This window comes from Triturus cristatus, chromosome 1_1 (genome assembly GCF_964204655.1).
Source record: "Triturus cristatus chromosome 1_1, aTriCri1.1, whole genome shotgun sequence".
NCBI lineage: Eukaryota > Metazoa > Chordata > Amphibia > Caudata > Salamandridae > Triturus > Triturus cristatus.
The window spans coordinates 969,748,886-969,769,070 of NC_140579.1; positions in this window are offsets into that span (position 1 = coordinate 969,748,886).

Below are 20,185 nucleotides of genomic sequence, written 5' to 3' on the forward strand. Positions count from 1 at the left end.
TGGTTTTCAACAGAAAAGTTTCTAAGTGTCCATTTTTGAAACGTACCAATATTCCTCTAGAATCAGTCAAACTAATAATAACGATTTACTCACCTGTTATCGGGAGAGAACCCAGTGCTGTTTCTTTTAGCCCAGCACTGACCCTGGAAAGTAATTCTAAGCATACTTACCAGTAACTCGTATTTCCTTCCAAAGGAATCCATTGTGTGGTTTCAGCAGAAAAGTTTCAAAGTGTCCATTTTTGAAACGTATAAATATTCCTCTAAAATCAGTCAAACTATGAAGTCCGATTTACTCACCTGTTATCAGGAGAGAACCCAGGGCTGCATCTGTTAGCCCAGCACTGACCCTGAAATGTAATTCTAAGCGTACTCACCAGTAATTTGTATTTCCTACCATAGGAATCCATTGTGTGGTTTTCAGCGGAAAAGTTTCTAAATGTCCATTTTTGAAACGCACAAATGTTCCTCTAAAATCAGTCGAACTACGAATTCCGATTTACTCACCTGTTATCAGGAGAGAACCCAGTGCTGCATCTTTTAGCCCAGCACTGAACCTGGAAAGTAATTCTAAGCGCACTTACCAGTAACTTGTATTTCCTTCCATAGGAATCCATTGTGTGGTCTTCACCAGAAAAGTTTCTAAGTGTCCATTTTTGAAATGTACAAATATTCCTCTAAAATCAGTCGAACTACGAATTCCGATTTACTCACCTGTTATCAGGAGAGAACCCAGTGCTGCATCTTTTAGACCAACACTGAACCTGGAAAGTAATTATAAGCGTACTTACCAGTAACTTGTATTTCCTTCCATAGGAATCCATTGTGTGGTTTTCAGCAGAAAAGTTATTAAGTGTCCATTTTTGAAACGTACAAATATTCCTCTAAAATCAGCTGAACTACAAATTCCGATTTACTCACTTGTTATCAGGAGAGAACCCAGGGCTGCATCTGATAGCCCAGCACTGACCCCGAAAAGTAATTCTAAGCATACTTACCAGTTACTTGTATTTCCTTCCATAGGAATCCATTGTGTGGTTTTCAGCTGAAAAGTTTCTAAGTGTCCATTTTTGAAATGTACAAATATTCCTCTAAAATCAGTCGAACTACGAATTCGGAATTACTCACCTGTTATCAGGAGAGAACCCAGTGCTGCATCTGTTAGCCCAGCACTTACGCTGAAAAGTAATTCTAAGTATACTTACCAGTAACTTGTATTTCCTTCCATAGGAATCCATTGTGTGGTTTTCAGCGGAAAAGTTTCTAAGTGTCCATTTTTGAAACGTACAAATATTCCTCTAAAATCAGTCAAACTACGAATTCCGATTTACTCACCTGTTATCAGGAGAGAACCCAGTGCTGCATCTTTTAGACCAGCACTGATCCTGGAAATTAATTCTAAGCGTACTTAGCAGTAATTTGTATTTCCTTCCATAGGAATCCATTGTGTGGTCTTCATCAGAAAAGTTTCTAAGTGTCCATTTTTGAAATGTACAAATATACCTCTAAAATCAGTCGAACTACAAATTCCGATTTACTCACCTGTTATCAGGAGAGAACCCAGTGCTGCATCTTTTAGACCAGCACTGACCCTGGAAAGTAATTCTAAGCGTACTTGCAAGTAACGTGTATTTCCGTCCATAGAAATCCATTGTGTGGTTTTCAGCAGAAAAGTTTCTAAGTGTCCATTTTTGAAATGTACAAATATTCCTATAGAATCAGTCAAACTACGAATTCCGATTTACTCACCTGTTATCGGGAGAGAACCCAGTGCTGCTTCTTTTAGCCCAGCACTGACCCTGGAAAGTAATTCTAAGCATACTTACCAGTAACTTGTATTTCCTTCCAAAGGAATCCATTGTGTGGTCTTCACCAGAAAAGTTTCTAAGTGTCCATTTTTTGAATGTACAAATATTCCTCTAAAATCAACCGAACTATGAATTCAGATTTAGTCACCTGTTATCAGGAGAGAACCCAGTTCTGCATCTTGTAGCCCAGTACTGACCCTGGAAAGTAATTCTAAGAGTACTTACCAGTAACTTGTATTTCCTTCCATAGGAATCCATTGTGTGGTTTTCAGCAGAAAGGTTTCTAAGTGTCCATTTTTGAAACGTACAAATATTCCTCTAAAATTAGCCGAACGACGAATTCCGATTTACTCACCTGTTATCAGGAGAGAACCCAGTGCAGCATGTGTTAGCCCAGCACGACCCTGAAAAGTAATTCTAAGCGTACTTACCAGTAACTTGTATTTCCTTCCATAGGAATCCATTGTGTGGTTTTCAGCAGAAAAGTTTCTAAGTGTCCATTTTTGAAATGTACAAATATTCCTCTAAAATCAGTCGAACTACGAATTCGGAATTACTCACCTGTTATCAGGAGAGAACCCAGTGCTGCATCTGTTAGCCCAGCACTTACGCTGAAAAGTAATTCTAAGCGTACTTAGCAGTAATTTGTATTTCCTTCCATAGGAATCCATTGTGTGGTTTTCAGCAGAAAAGTTTCTAAGTGTACATTTTTGAAATGTACAAATATTCCTCTAAAATCAGTCGAACTACGAATTCGGAATTACTCACCTGTTATCAGGAGAGAACCCAGTTCTGCATCTTGTAGCCCAGTACTGACCCTGGAAAGTAATTCTAAGAGTACTTACCAGTAACTTGTATTTCCTTTCATAGGAATCCATTGTGTGGTTTTCAGTAGAAAAGTTTCTAAGTCTCCAGTTTTTGAAACGTACAAAAATTCCTCGAAAATCAGTCGAACTATGAATTCAGATTTATTCACCTGTTATCCGGAGAGAACCCAGTGCTGCATCTTTTAGCCCAGCACTGACCCTGGAAAGTAATTCTAAGAGTACTTACCAGTAACTTGTATTTCCTTCCATAGGAATCCATTGTGTGGTCTTCACCAGAAAAGTTTCTAAGTGTCCATTTTTGAAATGTACAAATATTCCTCTAAAATCAGTCAAACTACGAATTCCGATTTACTCACCTGTCATCAGGAGAGAACCCAGTGCTGCATCTTTTAGACCAGCACTGATCCTGGAAATTAATTCTAAGCGTACTTAGCAGTAATTTGTATTTCCTTCCATAGGAATCCATTGTGTGGTTTTCAGCAGAAAAGTTTCTAAGTGTACATTTTTGAAATGTACAAATATTCCTCTAAAATCAGTCGAACTACGAATTCGGAATTACTCACCTGTTATCAGGAGAGAACCCAGTGCTGCATCTGTTAGCCCAGCACTTACGCTGAAAAGTAATTCTAAGTATACTTACCAGTAACTTGTATTTCCTTCCATAGGAATCCATTGTGTGGTTTTCAGCGGAAAAGTTTCTAAGTGTCCATTTTTGAAACGTACAAATATTCCTCTAAAATCAGTCAAACTACGAATTCCGATTTACTCACCTGTTATCAGGAGAGAACCCAGTGCTGCATCTTTTAGACCAGCACTGATCCTGGAAATTAATTCTAAGCGTACTTAGCAGTAATTTGTATTTCCTTCCATAGGAATCCATTGTGTGGTCTTCATCAGAAAAGTTTCTAAGTGTCCATTTTTGAAATGTACAAATATACCTCTAAAATCAGTCGAACTACAAATTCCGATTTACTCAACTGTTATCAGGAGAGAACCCAGTGCTGCATCTTTTAGACCAGCACTGACCCTGGAAAGTAATTCTAAGCGTACTTGCAAGTAACGTGTATTTCCTTCCATAGAAATCCATTGTGTGGTTTTCAGCAGAAAAGTTTCTAAGTGTCCATTTTTGAAATGTACAAATATTCCTCTAAAATCAGCTGAACTACGAATTCCGATTTACTCACCTGTTATCAGGAGAGAACCCAGTGCTCCATCTTTTAGACCAGCACTGACCCTGTAACGTAATTCTAAGCGCACTTACCAGTAACTTGTATTTCCTTCCATAGGAATCCATTGTGTGGTTTTCAACAGAAAAGTTTCTAAGTGTCCATTTTTGAAATGTACAAATATTCCTATAGAATCAGTCAAACTACGAATTCCGATTTACTCACCTGTTATCGGGAGAGAACCCAGTGCTGCTTCTTTTAGCCCAGCACTGACCCTGGAAAGTAATTCTAAGCATACTTACCAGTAACTTGTATTTCCTTCCAAAGGAATCCATTGTGTGGTCTTCACCAGAAAAGTTTCTAAGTGTCCATTTTTTAAATGTACAAATATTCCTCTAAAATCAACCGAACTTTGAATTCAGATTTAGTCACCTGTTATCAGGAGAGAACCCAGTTCTGCATCTTGTAGCCCAGTACTGACCCTGGAAAGTAATTCTAAGAGTACTTACCAGTAACTTGTATTTCCTTCCATAGGAATCCATTGTGTGGTTTTCAGCAGAAAGGTTTCTAAGTGTCCATTTTTGAAACGTACAAATATTCCTCTAAAAGTAGCCGAACTACGAATTCCGATTTACTCACCTGTTATCAGGAGAGAACCCAGTGCAGCATGTGTTAGCCCAGCACGACCCTGAAAAGTAATTCTAAGCGTACTTACCAGTAACTTGTATTTCCTTCCATAGGAATCCATTGTGTGGTTTTCAGCAGAAAAGTTTCTAAGTGTCCATTTTTGAAATGTACAAATATTCCTCTAAAATCAGTCGAACTACGAATTCGGAATTACTCACCTGTTATCAGGAGAGAACCCAGTGCTGCATCTGTTAGCCCAGCACTTACGCTGAAAAGTAATTCTAAGTATACTTACCAGTAACTTGTATTTCCTTTCATAGGAATCCATTGTGTGGTTTTCAGCAGAAAAGTTTCTAAGTCTCCAGTTTTTGAAACGTACAAATATTCCTCGAAAATCAGTCGAACTATGAATTCAGATTTATTCACCTGTTATCCGGAGAGAACCCAGTGCTGCATCTTTTAGCCCAGCACTGACCCTGGAAAGTAATTCTAAGAGTACTTACCAGTAACTTGTATTTCCTTCCATAGGAATCCATTGTGTGGTCTTCACCAGAAAAGTTTCTAAGTGTCCATTTTTGAAATGTACAAATATTCCTCTAAAATCAGTCAAACTACGAATTCCGATTTACTCACCTGTCATCAGGAGAAAACCCAGTGCTGCATCTTTTAGACCAGCACTGATCCTGGAAATTAATTCTAAGCGTACTTAGCAGTAATTTGTATTTCCTTCCATAGGAATCTATTGTGTGGTTTTCAGCAGAAAAGTTTCTAAGTGTACATTTTTGAAACGTACAAATATACCTCTAAAATCAGCCAAACTAAAAATCCTGATTTACTCACCTGTTATCAAGAGACAACCCAGTGCTGCATCTTTTAGCCCTGCACTGACCCTGGAAAGTAATTCTAAGCGTACTTACCAGTAACTTGTATTTCCTTCCATAGGAATTCATTGTGTGGTTTTCAGCAGAAAAGTTTCTAAGTGTACATTTTTGAAACGTACAAATATACCTCTAAAATCAGCCGAACTCCGAATTCCAATTTACTCACCTGTTATCAGGTGAGAACCCAGTGCTGCATCTTTTAGCCCTGCACTGAAACTGGAAAGTAATTCTAAGCGTACTTACAAGTAACTTGTATTTCCTTCCATAGGAATCCATTGTGTGGTTTTCAGCAGAAAAGTTTCTAAGTGTCCATTTATGAAACGTAAAAATATTCCTCTAAAATCAGCCGAACTACGAATTCCGATTTACTTACCTGTTATCAGGAGAGAACCCATGGCTGCATCTTTTCGTCCAGCACTGTCCCTGAAAAGTAATTCTAAGCGTACTTACCAGTAACTTGTATTTCCTTCCATAGGAATCCATTGTGTGGTTTTCAGCTGAAAAGTTTCCAAGTGTCCATTTTTGAAACGTACAAATATTCCTCTAAAATCAACCGAACTATGAATTCAGATTTACTCACCTGTTATCAGGAGAGAACCCAGTGCTGCATCTTGTAGCCCAGTACTGACCCTGAAAAGTAATTCTAAGAGTACTTACCAGTAACTTGTATTTTCTTCCATAGGAATCCATTGTGTGGTTTTCAGCAGAAAGGTTTCTAAGTGTCCATTTTTGAAACATACAAATTTTCCTCTAAAATCAGCCGAACTACGAATTCCGATTTACTCACCTGTTATCAGGAGAGAACCCAGTGCAGCATGTGTTAGCCCAGCACGACCCTGAAAAGTAATTCTAAGCGTACTTACCAGTAACTTGTATTTCCTTCCATAGGAATCCATTGTGTGATATTCAGCAGAAAAGTTTCTAAGTGTCCATTTTCGAAACGTACAAATATTCCTCTAGAATCAACCGAAGTATGAATTCAGATTTACTCCCCTGTTATCAGGAGAGAACCCAGTGCTGCATCTTTTAGCCCAGCACTGACCCTGAAAAGTAATTCTAAGTGTACTTACCAGTAACTTGTATTTCCTTCCATAGGAATTCATTTTGTGGTCTTCAGCAGAAAAGTTTCTAAGTGTCCATTTTTGAAATGTACAAATATTCCTCTAAAATCAGTCGAACTACACATTCCGGTTTACTCACCTGTTATCAGGGGAGAACCCAGTGCTGCATCTGTTAGCCCAGCACTGACCCTGAAAAGTAATTCTAAGCGTACTTACCAGTAACTTGTATTTCCTTCCATAGGAATCCATTGTGTGGTTTTCAGCAGAAAAGTTTCTAAGTCTCCATTTTTGAAACGTACAAATATTCCTCTAAAACCAGTCGAATTACGAATTTGGAGTTACTCACCTGTTATCAGGAGAGAACCCAGTGCTGCATCTGTTAGCCCAGCACTTACGCTGAAAAGTAATTCTAAGCATACTTACCAGTAACTTGTATTTTCTTCCATAGGGATCCATTGTGTGGTTTTCAGCAGAAAAGTTTCTAAGTGTCCATTTTTGAAACGTACAAATATTCCTCTAGAATCAACCGAACTATGAATTCAGATTTACTCCCCTGTTATCAGGAGAGAACCCAGTGCTGCATCTTTTAGCCCAGCACTGACCCTGAAAAGTAATTCTAAGCTTACTTACCAGTAACTTGTATTTCCTTCCATAGGAATCCATTGTGTGGTTTTCAGCAGAAAAGTTTCTAAGTCTACATTTTTGAAACCTACAAATATTCCTCTAAAATCAGCCGAACTACGAATTTCAATTTACTCACCTGTTATCAGGAGAGAACCCAGTGATGCATCTGTTAGCCCAGCACTGACCCTGAAAAGTAATTCTAAGCGTACTTACCAGTAACTTGTATTTCCTTCCAAAGGAATCCATTGTGTGGTTTTCAGCAGAAAAGTTTCTAAGTCTCCATTTTTGAAACGTACAAATATTCCTCTAAAATCAGTCGAACTACGAATTTGGATTTACTCACCTGTTATCAGGAGAGAACCCAGTGCTGCATCTTTTAGCCCAGCACTGACCCTGGAAAGCAATTCTAAGAGTACTTACCAGTAACTTGTATTTCCTTCCATAGGAATCCATTGTGTGGTCTTCACCAGAAAAGTTTCTAAGTGTCCATTTTTTAAATGTACAAATATACCTCTAAAATCAGTCGAACTACAAATTCCGATTTACTCACCTGTTATCAGGAGAGAACCCAGTGCTGCATCTTTTAGCCCTGCACTGACCCTGGAAAGTAATTCTAAGCGTTCTTACAAGTAACTTGTATTTCCTTCAATAGGAATCCATTGTGTGGTTTTCAGCAGAAAAGTTTCTAAGTGTCCATTTTTGAAACGTACAAATATTCTTCTAAAATCAACTGAACTATGAATTCAGATTTAGTCCCCTGTTATCAGGAGAGAACCCAGTGCTGCATCTTTTAGCCCAGCACTGACCCTGAAAAGTAATTCTAAGCGTACTTACCAGTAACTTGTATTTCCCTCCATAGGAATTCATTGTGTGGTCTTCAGCAGAAAAGTTTCTAAGTATCCATTTTTGAAATGTATAAATATTCCTCTAAAATCAGTCGAACTACACATTCCGGTTTACTCACCTGTTATCAGGAGAGAACCCAGTGCAGCATGTGTTAGCCCAGCACAACCCTGAAAAGTAATTCTAAGCGTACTTACCAGTAACTTGTATTTCCTTCCATAGGAATCCATTGTGTGATTTTCAGCAGAAAAGTTTCTAAGTGTCCATTTTTGAAACGTACAAATATTCCTCTAAAATCAACCGAACTATGAATTCAGATTTAGTCCCCTGTTATCAGGAGAGAACCCAGTGCTGCATCTTTTAGCCCAGCACTGACCCTGAAAAGTAATTCTAAGCGTACTTACCAGTAACTTGTATTTCCCTCCATAGGAATTCATTGTGTGGTCTTCAGCAGAAAAGTTTCTAAGTATCCATTTTTGAAATGTACAAATATTCCTCTAAAATCAGTCGAACTACACATTCCGGTTTACTCACCTGTTATCAGGAGAGAACCCAGTGCTGCATCTTTTAGACCCGCACTGACCCTGGAAAGTAATTCTAAGCGTACTTACCAGTAACTTGTATTTCCTTCCATAGAAATGCATTGTGTGGTTTTCAGCAGAAAAGTTTCTAAGTGTCCATTTTTGGAACGCACACATATACTTCTAAAATCAGCCTAACTACGAATTCCGATTTACTCACCTGTTATCAGGAGCGAACCCAGTGCTGCATCTTTTAGCCCAGCACTGACCCTGGAAAAAAATTCTAAGTGTACTTACTAGTAACTTGTATTTCCTTCCATGGGAATCCATTGTGTGGTTTTCAACAGAAAAGTTTCTAAGTGTCCAATTTTGAAATGCACAAATATTCCTCGAAAATCATTCGAACTATGAATTCCGATTTACTCACCTGTTATGAGGAGAGAACCCAGTGCTGCATCTTTTAGACCAGCACTGACCCTGGAAAGAAATTCTAAGCGTACTTACCAGTATTTTGTATTTCCTTCCATAGAAATGCATTGTGTTTTTCAGCAGAAAAATTTCTAAGTGTACATTTTTGAAATGTACACATATTCCACTTAAATCAGTCGAACTATGAATTCCGATTTACTCACCTGTTATCAGGAGAGAACCCAGTGCTGCATCTTTTAGCCCAGCACTGACCCTAGAAAGTAATTCTAAGCGTACTTACCAGTAACTTGTATTTCCTTCCATAGGAATCCATTGTGTGGTTTTCAACAGAAAAGTTTCTAAGTGTCCATTTTTGAAACGTACCAATATTCCTCTAGAATCAGTCAAACTAATAATAACGATTTACTCACCTGTTATCGGGAGAGAACCCAGTGCTGTTTCTTTTAGCCCAGCACTGACCCTGGAAAGTAATTCTAAGCATACTTACCAATAACTCGTATTTCCTTCCAAAGGAATCCATTGTGTGGTTTCAGCAGAAAAGTTTCAAAGTGTCCATTTTTGAAACGTATAAATATTCCTCTAAAATCAGTCAAACTATGAAGTCCGATTTACTCACCTGTTATCAGGAGAGAACCCAGGGCTGCATCTGTTAGCCCAGCACTGACCCTGAAATGTAATTCTAAGCGTACTTACCAGTAACTTGTATTTCCTACCATAGGAATCCATTGTGTGGTTTTCAACAAAAAAGTTTCTAAGTGTCCATTTTTGAAACGTACAAATATTCCTATAGAATCAGTCAAACTACGAATTCCGATTTACTCACCTGTTATCGGGAGAGAACCCAGTGCTGCTTCTTTTAGCCCAGCACTGACCCTGGAAAGTAATTCTAAGCATACTTACCAGTAACTTGTATTTCCTTCCAAAGGAATCCATTGTGTGGTTTTCAGCAGAAAAGTTTCTAAGTGTCCATTTTTGAAACGTACAAATATTCCTCTAGAATCAACCGAACTATGAATTCAGATTTACTCCCCTGTTATCAGGAGAGAACCCAGTGCTGCATCTTTTAGCCCAGCACTGACCCTGAAAAGTAATTCTAAGCTTACTTACCAGTAACTTGTATTTCCTTCCATAGGAATCCATTGTGTGGTTTTCAGCAGAAAAGTTTCTAAGTCTACATTTTTGAAACCTACAAATATTCCTCTAAAATCAGCCGAACTACGAATTCCAATTTACTCACCTGTTATCAGGAGAGAACCCAGTGATGCATCTGTTAGCCCAGCACTGACCCTGAAAAGTAATTCTAAGCGTACTTACCAGTAACTTGTATTTCCTTCCAAAGGAATCCATTGTGTGGTTTTCAGCAGAAAAGTTTCTAAGTCTCCATTTTTGAAACGTACAAATATTCCTCTAAAATCAGTCGAACTACGAATTTGGATTTACTCACCTGTTATCAGGAGAGAACCCAGTGCTGCATCTTTTAGCCCAGCACTGACCCTGGAAAGCAATTCTAAGAGTACTTACCAGTAACTTGTATTTCCTTCCATAGGAATCCATTGTGTGGTCTTCACCAGAAAAGTTTCTAAGTGTCCATTTTTTAAATGTACAAATATACCTCTAAAATCAGTCGAACTACAAATTCCGATTTACTCACCTGTTATCAGGAGAGAACCCAGTGCTGCATCTTTTAGCCCTGCACTGACCCTGGAAAGTAATTCTAAGCGTTCTTACAAGTAACTTGTATTTCCTTCAATAGGAATCCATTGTGTGGTTTTCAGCAGAAAAGTTTCTAAGTGTCCATTTATGAAACGTAAAAATATTCCTCTAAAATCAGCCGAACTACGAATTCCGATTTACTCACCTATTATCAGGAGAGAACCCATGGCTGCATCTTTTCGCCCAGCACTGTCCCTGAAAAGTAATTCTAAGCGTACTTAAGAGTAACTTGTATTTCCTTCCATAGGAATCCATTGTGTGATTTTCCGCAGAAAAGTTTCTAAGTGTCCATTTTTGAAACGTACAAATATTCCTCTAAAATCAACCGAACTATGAATTCAGATTTAGTCCCCTGTTATCAGGAGAGAACCCAGTGCTGCATCTTTTAGCCCAGCACTGACCCTGAAAAGTAATTCTAAGCGTACTTACCAGTAACTTGTATTTCCCTCCATAGGAATTCATTGTGTGGTCTTCAGCAGAAAAGTTTCTAAGTATCCATTTTTGAAATGTACAAATATTCCTCTAAAATCAGTCGAACTACACATTCCGGTTTACTCACCTGTTATCAGGAGAGAACCCAGTGCTGCATCTTTTAGACCCGCACTGACCCTGGAAAGTAATTCTAAGCGTACTTACCAGTAACTTGTATTTCCTTCCATAGAAATGCATTGTGTGGTTTTCAGCAGAAAAGTTTCTAAGTGTCCATTTTTGAAACGCACACATATACTTCTAAAATCAGCCTAACTACGAATTCCGATTTACTCACCTGTTATCAGGAGCGAACCCAGTGCTGCATCTTTTAGCCCAGCACTGACCCTGGAAAAAAATTCTAAGTGTACTTACTAGTAACTTGTATTTCCTTCCATGGGAATCCATTGTGTGGTTTTCAACAGAAAAGTTTCTAAGTGTCCAATTTTGAAATGCACAAATATTCCTCGAAAATCATTCGAACTATGAATTCCGATTTACTCACCTGTTATCAGGAGAGAACCCAGTGCTGCATCTTTTAGACCAGCACTGACCCTGGAAAGAAATTCTAAGCGTACTTACCAGTATTTTGTATTTCCTTCCATAGAAATGCATTGTGTTTTTCAGCAGAAAAATTTCTAAGTGTACATTTTTGAAATGTACACATATTCCACTTAAATCAGTCGAACTATGAATTCCGATTTACTCACCTGTTATCAGGAGAGAACCCAGTGCTGCATCTTTTAGCCCAGCACTGACCCTAGAAAGTAATTCTAAGCGTACTTACCAGTAACTTGTATTTCCTTCCATAGGAATCCATTGTGTGGTTTTCAACAGAAAAGTTTCTAAGTGTCCATTTTTGAAACGTACCAATATTCCTCTAGAATCAGTCAAACTAATAATAACGATTTACTCACCTGTTATCGGGAGAGAACCCAGTGCTGTTTCTTTTAGCCCAGCACTGACCCTGGAAAGTAATTCTAAGCATACTTACCAATAACTCGTATTTCCTTCCAAAGGAATCCATTGTGTGGTTTCAGCAGAAAAGTTTCAAAGTGTCCATTTTTGAAACGTATAAATATTCCTCTAAAATCAGTCAAACTATGAAGTCCGATTTACTCACCTGTTATCAGGAGAGAACCCAGGGCTGCATCTGTTAGCCCAGCACTGACCCTGAAATGTAATTCTAAGCGTACTTACCAGTAACTTGTATTTCCTACCATAGGAATCCATTGTGTGGTTTTCAACAAAAAAGTTTCTAAGTGTCCATTTTTGAAACGTACAAATATTCCTATAGAATCAGTCAAACTACGAATTCCGATTTACTCACCTGTTATCGGGAGAGAACCCAGTGCTGCTTCTTTTAGCCCAGCACTGACCCTGGAAAGTAATTCTAAGCATACTTACCAGTAACTTGTATTTCCTTCCAAAGGAATCCATTGTGTGGTCTTCACCAGAAAAGTTTCTAAGTGTCCATTTTTTAAATGTACAAATATTCCTCTAAAATCAACCGAACTATGAATTCAGATTTAGTCACCTGTTATCAGGAGAGAACCCAGTGCTGCATCTTGTAGCCCAGTACTGACCCTGGAAAGTAATTCTAAGAGTACTTACCAGTTACTTGTATTTCCTTCCATAGGAATCCATTGTGTGGTTTTCAGCAGAAAGGTTTCTAAGTGTCCATTTTTGAAACGTACAAATATTCCTCTAAAATCAGCCGAACTACGAATTCCGATTTACTGACCTGTTCTCAGGAGAGAACCCAGTGCAGCATGTGTTAGCCCAGCACGACCCTGAAAAGTAATTCTAAGCATACTTACCAGTAACTTGTATTTCCTTCCACAGGAATCCATTGTGTGGTTTTCAGCAGAAAAGTTTCTAAGTGTCCATTTTTGAAACGTACAAATATTCCTCTAAAATCAGCCGAACTACAAATACCAATTTACTCACCTGTTATCAGGAGAGAACCCAGGGCTGCATCTGATAGCCCAGCACTGACCCCGAAAAGTAATTCTAAGCGTACTTACCAGTTACTTGTATTTCCTTCCATAGGAATCCATTGTGTGGTTTTCAGCAGAAAAGTTTCTAAGTGTCCATTTTTGAAATGTACAAATATTCCTCTAAAATCAGTCGAACTACGAATTCGGAATTACTCACCTGTTATCAGGAGAGAACCCAGTGCTGCATCTGTTAGCCCAGCACTTACGCTGAAAAGTAATTCTAAGTATACTTACCAGTAACTTGTATTTCCTTCCATAGGAATCCATTGTGTGGTTTTCAGCAGAAAAGTTTCTAAGTCTCCAGTTTTTGAAACATACAAATATTCCTCGAAAATCAGTCGAACTATGAATTCAGATTTATTCACCTGTTATCCGGAGAGAACCCAGTGCTGCATCTTTTAGCCCAGCACTGACCCTGGAAAGTAATTATAAGAGTACTTACCAGTAACTTGTATTTCCTTCCATAGGAATCCCGTGTGTGGTCTTCACCAGAAAAGTTTCTAAGTGTCCATTTTTGAAATGTACAAATATTCCTCTAAAATCAGTCAAACTACGAATTCCGTTTTACTCACCTGTTATCAGGAGAGAACCCAGTGCTGCATGTTCTAGACCAGCACTGATCCTGGAAATTAATTATAAGCGTACTTAGCAGTAATTTGTATTTCCTTCCATAGGAATCCCTTGTGTGGTTTTCAGCAGAAAAGTTTCTAAGTGTACATTTTTGAAACGTACAAATATACCTCTAAAATCAGCCGAACTACAAATTCCGATTTACTCACCTGTTATCAAGAGACAACCCAAAGCTGCATCTTTTAGCCCTGCACTGACCCTGGAAAGTAATTCTAAGCATACTTACCAGTAACTTGTATTTCCTTCCATAGGAATCCATTGTGTGGTTTTCAGCAGAAAAGTTTCTAAGTGTCCATTTTTGAAACGTACAAATATTCCTCTAAAATCAGCCGAACTACGAATTCTGATTTACTCACCTGTTATCAGGAGAGAACCCAGTGCAGCATGTGTTAGCCCAGCACGACCCTGAAAAGTAATTCTAAGCGTACTTACCAGTAACTTGTATTTCCTTCCATAGGAATCCATTGTGTGATTTTCAGCAGAAAAGTTTCTAAGTGTCCATTTTTGAAACGTACAAATATTCCTCTAAAATCAACCGAACTATGAATTCAGATTTAGTCCCCTGTTATCAGGAGAGAACCCAGTGCTGCATCTTTTAGCCCAGCACTGACCCTGAAAAGTAATTCTAAGCGTACTTACCAGTAACTTGTATTTCCCTCCATAGGAATTCATTGTGTGGTCTTCAGCAGAAAAGTTTCTAAGTATCCATTTTTGAAATGTACAAATATTCCTCTAAAATCAGTCGAACTATACATTCCGGTTTACTCACCTGTTATCAGGAGAGAACCCAGTGCTGCATCTTTTAGACCAGCACTGACCCTGGAAAGTAATTCTAAGCGTACTTACCAGTAACTTGTATTTCCTTCTATAGAAATGCATTGTGTGGTTTTCAGCAGAAAAGTTTCTAAGTGTCCATTTTTGAAACGCACACATATACTTCTAAAATCAGCCGAACTATGAATTCCGATTTACTCACCTGTTATCAGGAGAGAACCCAGGGCTGCAGCTGTTAGCCCAGCACTGACCCTGAAAAGTAATTCTAAGCATACTTACCAGTAACTTGTATTTCCTTCCATAGGAATCCATTGTGTTGTTTTCAGCAGAAAAGTTTCTAAGTGTACATTTTTGAAACGTACAAATATACCTCTAAAATCAGCGGAACTACGAATTCCGATTTACTCACCTGTTATCAGGAGAGAACCCAGTGCTGCATCTTTTAGCCCAGCACGACCCTGAAAAGTAATTCTAAGCGTGCTTACCAGTAACTTGTATTTTCTTCCATAGGAATCCATTGTGTGGTTTTCAGCAGAAAAGTTTCTAAGTGTCCTATTTTGAAACGTACAAATATTCCTCGAAAATCAGTCGAACTATGAATTCCGATTTACTCACCTGTTATCAGGAGAGAACCCAGTGCTGCATCTTTTAGCCCAGCACTGATCCTAGAAAGTAATTCTAAGCATACTTACCAGTAACTTGTATTTCCTTACATAGGAATCCATTGTGTGGTTTTCAACAGAAAAGTTTCTAAGTGTCCATGTTTGAAACATACAAATATTCCTCTAGAATCAGTCAAACTATTAATAATGATGTACTCACCTGTTATCGGGAGAGAACCCAGTGCTGTTTCTTTTAGCCCAGCACTGACCCTGGAAAGTAATTCTAAGCATACTTACCAGTAACTCGTATTTCCTTCCAAAGGAATCCATTGTGTGGTTTCAGCAGAAAAGTTTCAAAGTGTCCATTTTTGAAACGTATAAATATTCCTCTAAAATCAGTCAAACTATGAAGTCCGATTTACTCACCTGTTATCAGGAGAGAACCCAGGGCTGCATCTGTTAGCCCAGCACTGACCCTGAAATGTAATTCTAAGCGTACTCACCAGTAATTTGTATTTCCTACCATAGGAATCCATTGTGTGGTTTTCAGCGGAAAAGTTTCTAAATGTCCATTTTTGAAATGCACAAATGTTCCTCTAAAATCAGTCGAACTACGAATTCCGATTTACTCACCTGTTATCAGGAGAGAACCAAGTGCTGCATCTTTTAGCCCAGCACTGAACCTGGAAAGTAATTCTAAGCGCACTTACCAGTAACTTGTATTTCCTTCCATAGGAATCCATTGTGTGGTTTTCAGCGGAAAAGTTTCTAAGTGTCCATTTTTGAAACGTACAAATATTCCTCTAAAATCAGTCAAACTACGAATTCCGATTTACTCACCTATTATCAGGAGAGAACCCAGTGCTGCATCTTTTAGACCAGCACTGATCCTGGAAATTAATTCTAAGCGTACTTAGCAGTAATTTGTATTTCCTTCCATAGGAATCCATTGTGTGGTCTTCATCAGAAAAGTTTCTAAGTGTCCATTTTTGAAATGTACAAATATACCTCTAAAATCAGTCGAACTACAAATTCCGATTTACTCACCTGTTATCAGGAGAGAACCCAGTGCTGCATCTTTTAGACCAGCACTGACCCTGGAAAGTAATTCTAAGCGTACTTGCAAGTAACGTGTATTTCCGTCCATAGAAATCCATTGTGTGGTTTTCAGCAGAAAAGTTTCTAAGTGTCCATTTTTGAAATGTACAAATATTCCTATAGAATCAGTCAAACTACGAATTCCGATTTACTCACCTGTTATCGGGAGAGAACCCAGTGCTGCTTCTTTTAGCCCAGCACTGACCCTGGAAAGTAATTCTAAGCATACTTACCAGTAACTTGTATTTCCTTCCAAAGGAATCCATTGGGTGGTCTTCACCAGAAAAGTTTCTAAGTGTCCATTTTTTAAATGTACAAATATTCCTCTAAAATCAGCCGAACTACGAATTCCGATTTACTCACCTGTTATCAGGAGAGAACCCAGTGCTCCATCTTTTAGACCAGCACTGACCCTGGAACGTAATTCTAAGCGCACTTACCAGTAACTTGTATTTCCTTCCATAGGAATCCATTGTGTGGTTTTCAACAGAAAAGTTTCTAAGTGTCCATTTTTGAAATGTACAAATATTCCTATAGAATCAGTCAAACTACGAATTCCGATTTACTCACCTGTTATCGGGAGAGAACCCAGTGCTGCTTCTTTTAGCCCAGCACTGACCCTGGAAAGTAATTCTAAGCATACTTACCAGTAACTTGTATTTCCTTCCAAAGGAATCCATTGTGTGGTCTTCACCAGAAAAGTTTCTAAGTGTCCATTTTTTAAATGTACAAATATTCCTCTAAAATCAACCGAACTATGAATTCAGATTTAGTCACCTGTTATCAGGAGAGAACCCAGTTCTGCATCTTGTAGCCCAGTACTGACCCTGGAAAGGAATTCTAAGAGTACTTACCAGTAACTTGTATTTCCTTCCATAGGAATCCATTGTGTGGTTTTCAGCAGAAAGGTTTCTAAGTGTCCATTTTTGAAACGTACAAATATTCCTCTAAAATTAGCCGAACTACGAATTCCGATTTACTCACCTGTTATCAGGAGAGAACCCAGTGCAGCATGTGTTAGCCCAGCACGACCCTGAAAAGTAATTCTAAGCGTACTTACCAGTAACTTGTATTTCCTTCCATAGGAATCCATTGTGTGGTTTTCAGCAGAAAAGTTTCTAAGTGTCCATTTTTGAAATGTACAAATATTCCTCTAAAATCAGTCGAACTACGAATTCGGAATTACTCACCTGTTATCAGGAGAGAACCCAGTGCTGCATCTGTTAGCCCAGCACTTACGCTGAAAAGTAATTCTAAGCGTACTTAGCAGTAATTTGTATTTCCTTCCATAGGAATCCATTGTGTGGTTTTCAGCAGAAAAGTTTCTAAGTGTACATTTTTGAAATGTACAAATATTCCTCTAAAATCAGTCGAACTACGAATTCGGAATTGCTCACCTGTTATCAGGAGAGAACCCAGTTCTGCATCTTGTAGCCCAGTACTGACCCTGGAAAGTAATTCTAAGAGTACTTACCAGTAACTTGTATTTCCTTTCATAGGAATCCATTGTGTGGTTTTCAGCAGAAAAGTTTCTAAGTCTCCAGTTTTTGAAACGTACAAAAATTCCTCGAAAATCAGTCGAACTATGAATTCAGATTTATTCACCTGTTATCCGGAGAGAACCCAGTGCTGCATCTTTTAGCCCAGCACTGACCCTGGAAAGTAATTCTAAGAGTACTTACCAGTAACTTGTATTTCCTTCCATAGGAATCCATTGTGTGGTCTTCACCAGAAAAGTTTCTAAGTGTCCATTTTTGAAATGTACAAATATTCCTCTAAAATCAGTCAAACTACGAATTCCGATTTACTCACCTGTCATCAGGAGAGAACCCAGTGCTGCATCTTTTAGACCAGCACTGATCCTGGAAATTAATTCTAAGCGTACTTAGCAGTAATTTGTATTTCCTTCCATAGGAATCCATTGTGTGGTTTTCAGCAGAAAAGTTTCTAAGTGTACATTTTTGAAATGTACAAATATTCCTCTAAAATCAGTCGAACTACGAATTCGGAATTACTCACCTGTTATCAGGAGAGAACCCAGTGCTGCATCTGTTAGCCCAGCACTTACGCTGAAAAGTAATTCTAAGTATACTTACCAGTAACTTGTATTTCCTTCCATAGGAATCCATTGTGTGGTTTTCAGCGGAAAAGTTTCTAAGTGTCCATTTTTGAAACGTACAAATATTCCTCTAAAATCAGTCAAACTACGAATTCCGATTTACTCACCTGTTATCAGGAGAGAACCCAGTGCTGCATCTTTTAGACCAGCACTGATCCTGGAAATTAATTCTAAGCGTACTTAGCAGTAATTTGTATTTCCTTCCATAGGAATCCATTGTGTGGTCTTCATCAGAAAAGTTTCTAAGTGTCCATTTTTGAAATGTACAAATATACCTCTAAAATCAGTCGAACTACAAATTCCGATTTACTCACCTGTTATCAGGAGAGAACCCAGTGCTGCATCTTTTAGACCAGCACTGACCCTGGAAAGTAATTCTAAGCGTACTTGCAAGTAACGTGTATTTCCTTCCATAGAAATCCATTGTGTGGTTTTCAGCAGAAAAGTTTCTAAGTGTCCATTTTTGAAATGTACAAATATTCCTCAAAAATCAGCCGAACTACGAATTCCGATTTACTCACCTGTTATCAGGAGAGAACCCAGTGCTCCATCTTTTAGACCAGCACTGACCCTGTAACGTAATTCTAAGCGCACTTACCAGTAACTTGTATTTCCTTCCATAGGAATCCATTGTGTGGTTTTCAACAGAAAAGTTTCTAAGTGTCCATTTTTGAAATGTACAAATATTCCTATAGAATCAGTCAAACTACGAATTCCGATTTACTCACCTGTTATCGGGAGAGAACCCAGTGCTGCTTCTTTTAGCCCAGCACTGACCCTGGAAAGTAATTCTAAGCATACTTACCAGTAACTTGTATTTCCTTCCAAAGGAATCCATTGTGTGGTCTTCACCAGAAAAGTTTCTAAGTGTCCATTTTTTAAATGTACAAATATTCCTCTAAAATCAACCGAACTATGAATTCAGATTTAGTCACCTGTTATCAGGAGAGAACCCAGTTCTGCATCTTGTAGCCCAGTACTGACCCTGGAAAGTAATTCTAAGAGTACTTACCAGTAACTTGTATTTCCTTCCATAGGAATCCATTGTGTGGTTTTCAGCAGAAAGGTTTCTAAGTGTCCATTTTTGAAACGTACAAATATTCCTCTAAAATTAGCCGAACTACGAATTCCGATTTACTCACCTGTTATCAGGAGAGAACCCAGTGCAGCATGTGTTAGCCCAGCACGACCCTGAAAAGTAATTCTAAGCGTACTTACCAGTAACTTGTATTTCCTTCCATAGGAATCCATTGTGTGGTTTTCAGCAGAAAAGTTTCTAAGTGTCCATTTTTGAAATGTACAAATATTCCTCTAAAATCAGTCGAACTACGAATTCGGAATTACTCACCTGTTATCAGGAGAGAACCCAGTGCTGCATCTGTTAGCCCAGCACTTACGCTGAAAAGTAATTCTAAGCGTACTTAGCAGTAATTTGTATTTCCTTCCATAGGAATCCATTGTGTGGTTTTCAGCAGAAAAGTTTCTAAGTGTACATTTTTGAAATGTACAAATATTCCTCTAAAATCAGTCGAACTACGAATTCGGAATTACTCACCTGTTATCAGGAGAGAACCCAGTTCTGCATCTTGTAGCCCAGTACTGACCCTGGAAAGTAATTCTAAGAGTACTTACCAGTAACTTGTATTTCCTTTCATAGGAATCCATTGTGTGGTTTTCAGCAGAAAAGTTTCTAAGTCTCCAGTTTTTGAAACGTACAAAAATTCCTCGAAAATCAGTCGAACTATGAATTCAGATTTATTCACCTGTTATCCGGAGAGAACCCAGTGCTGCATCTTTTAGCCCAGCACTGACCCTGGAAAGTAATTCTAAGAGTACTTACCAGTAACTTGTATTTCCTTCCATAGGAATCCATTGTGTGGTCTTCACCAGAAAAGTTTCTAAGTGTCCATTTTTGAAATGGACAAATATTCCTCTAAAATCAGTCAAACTACGAATTCCGATTTACTCACCTGTCATCAGGAGAGAACCCAGTGC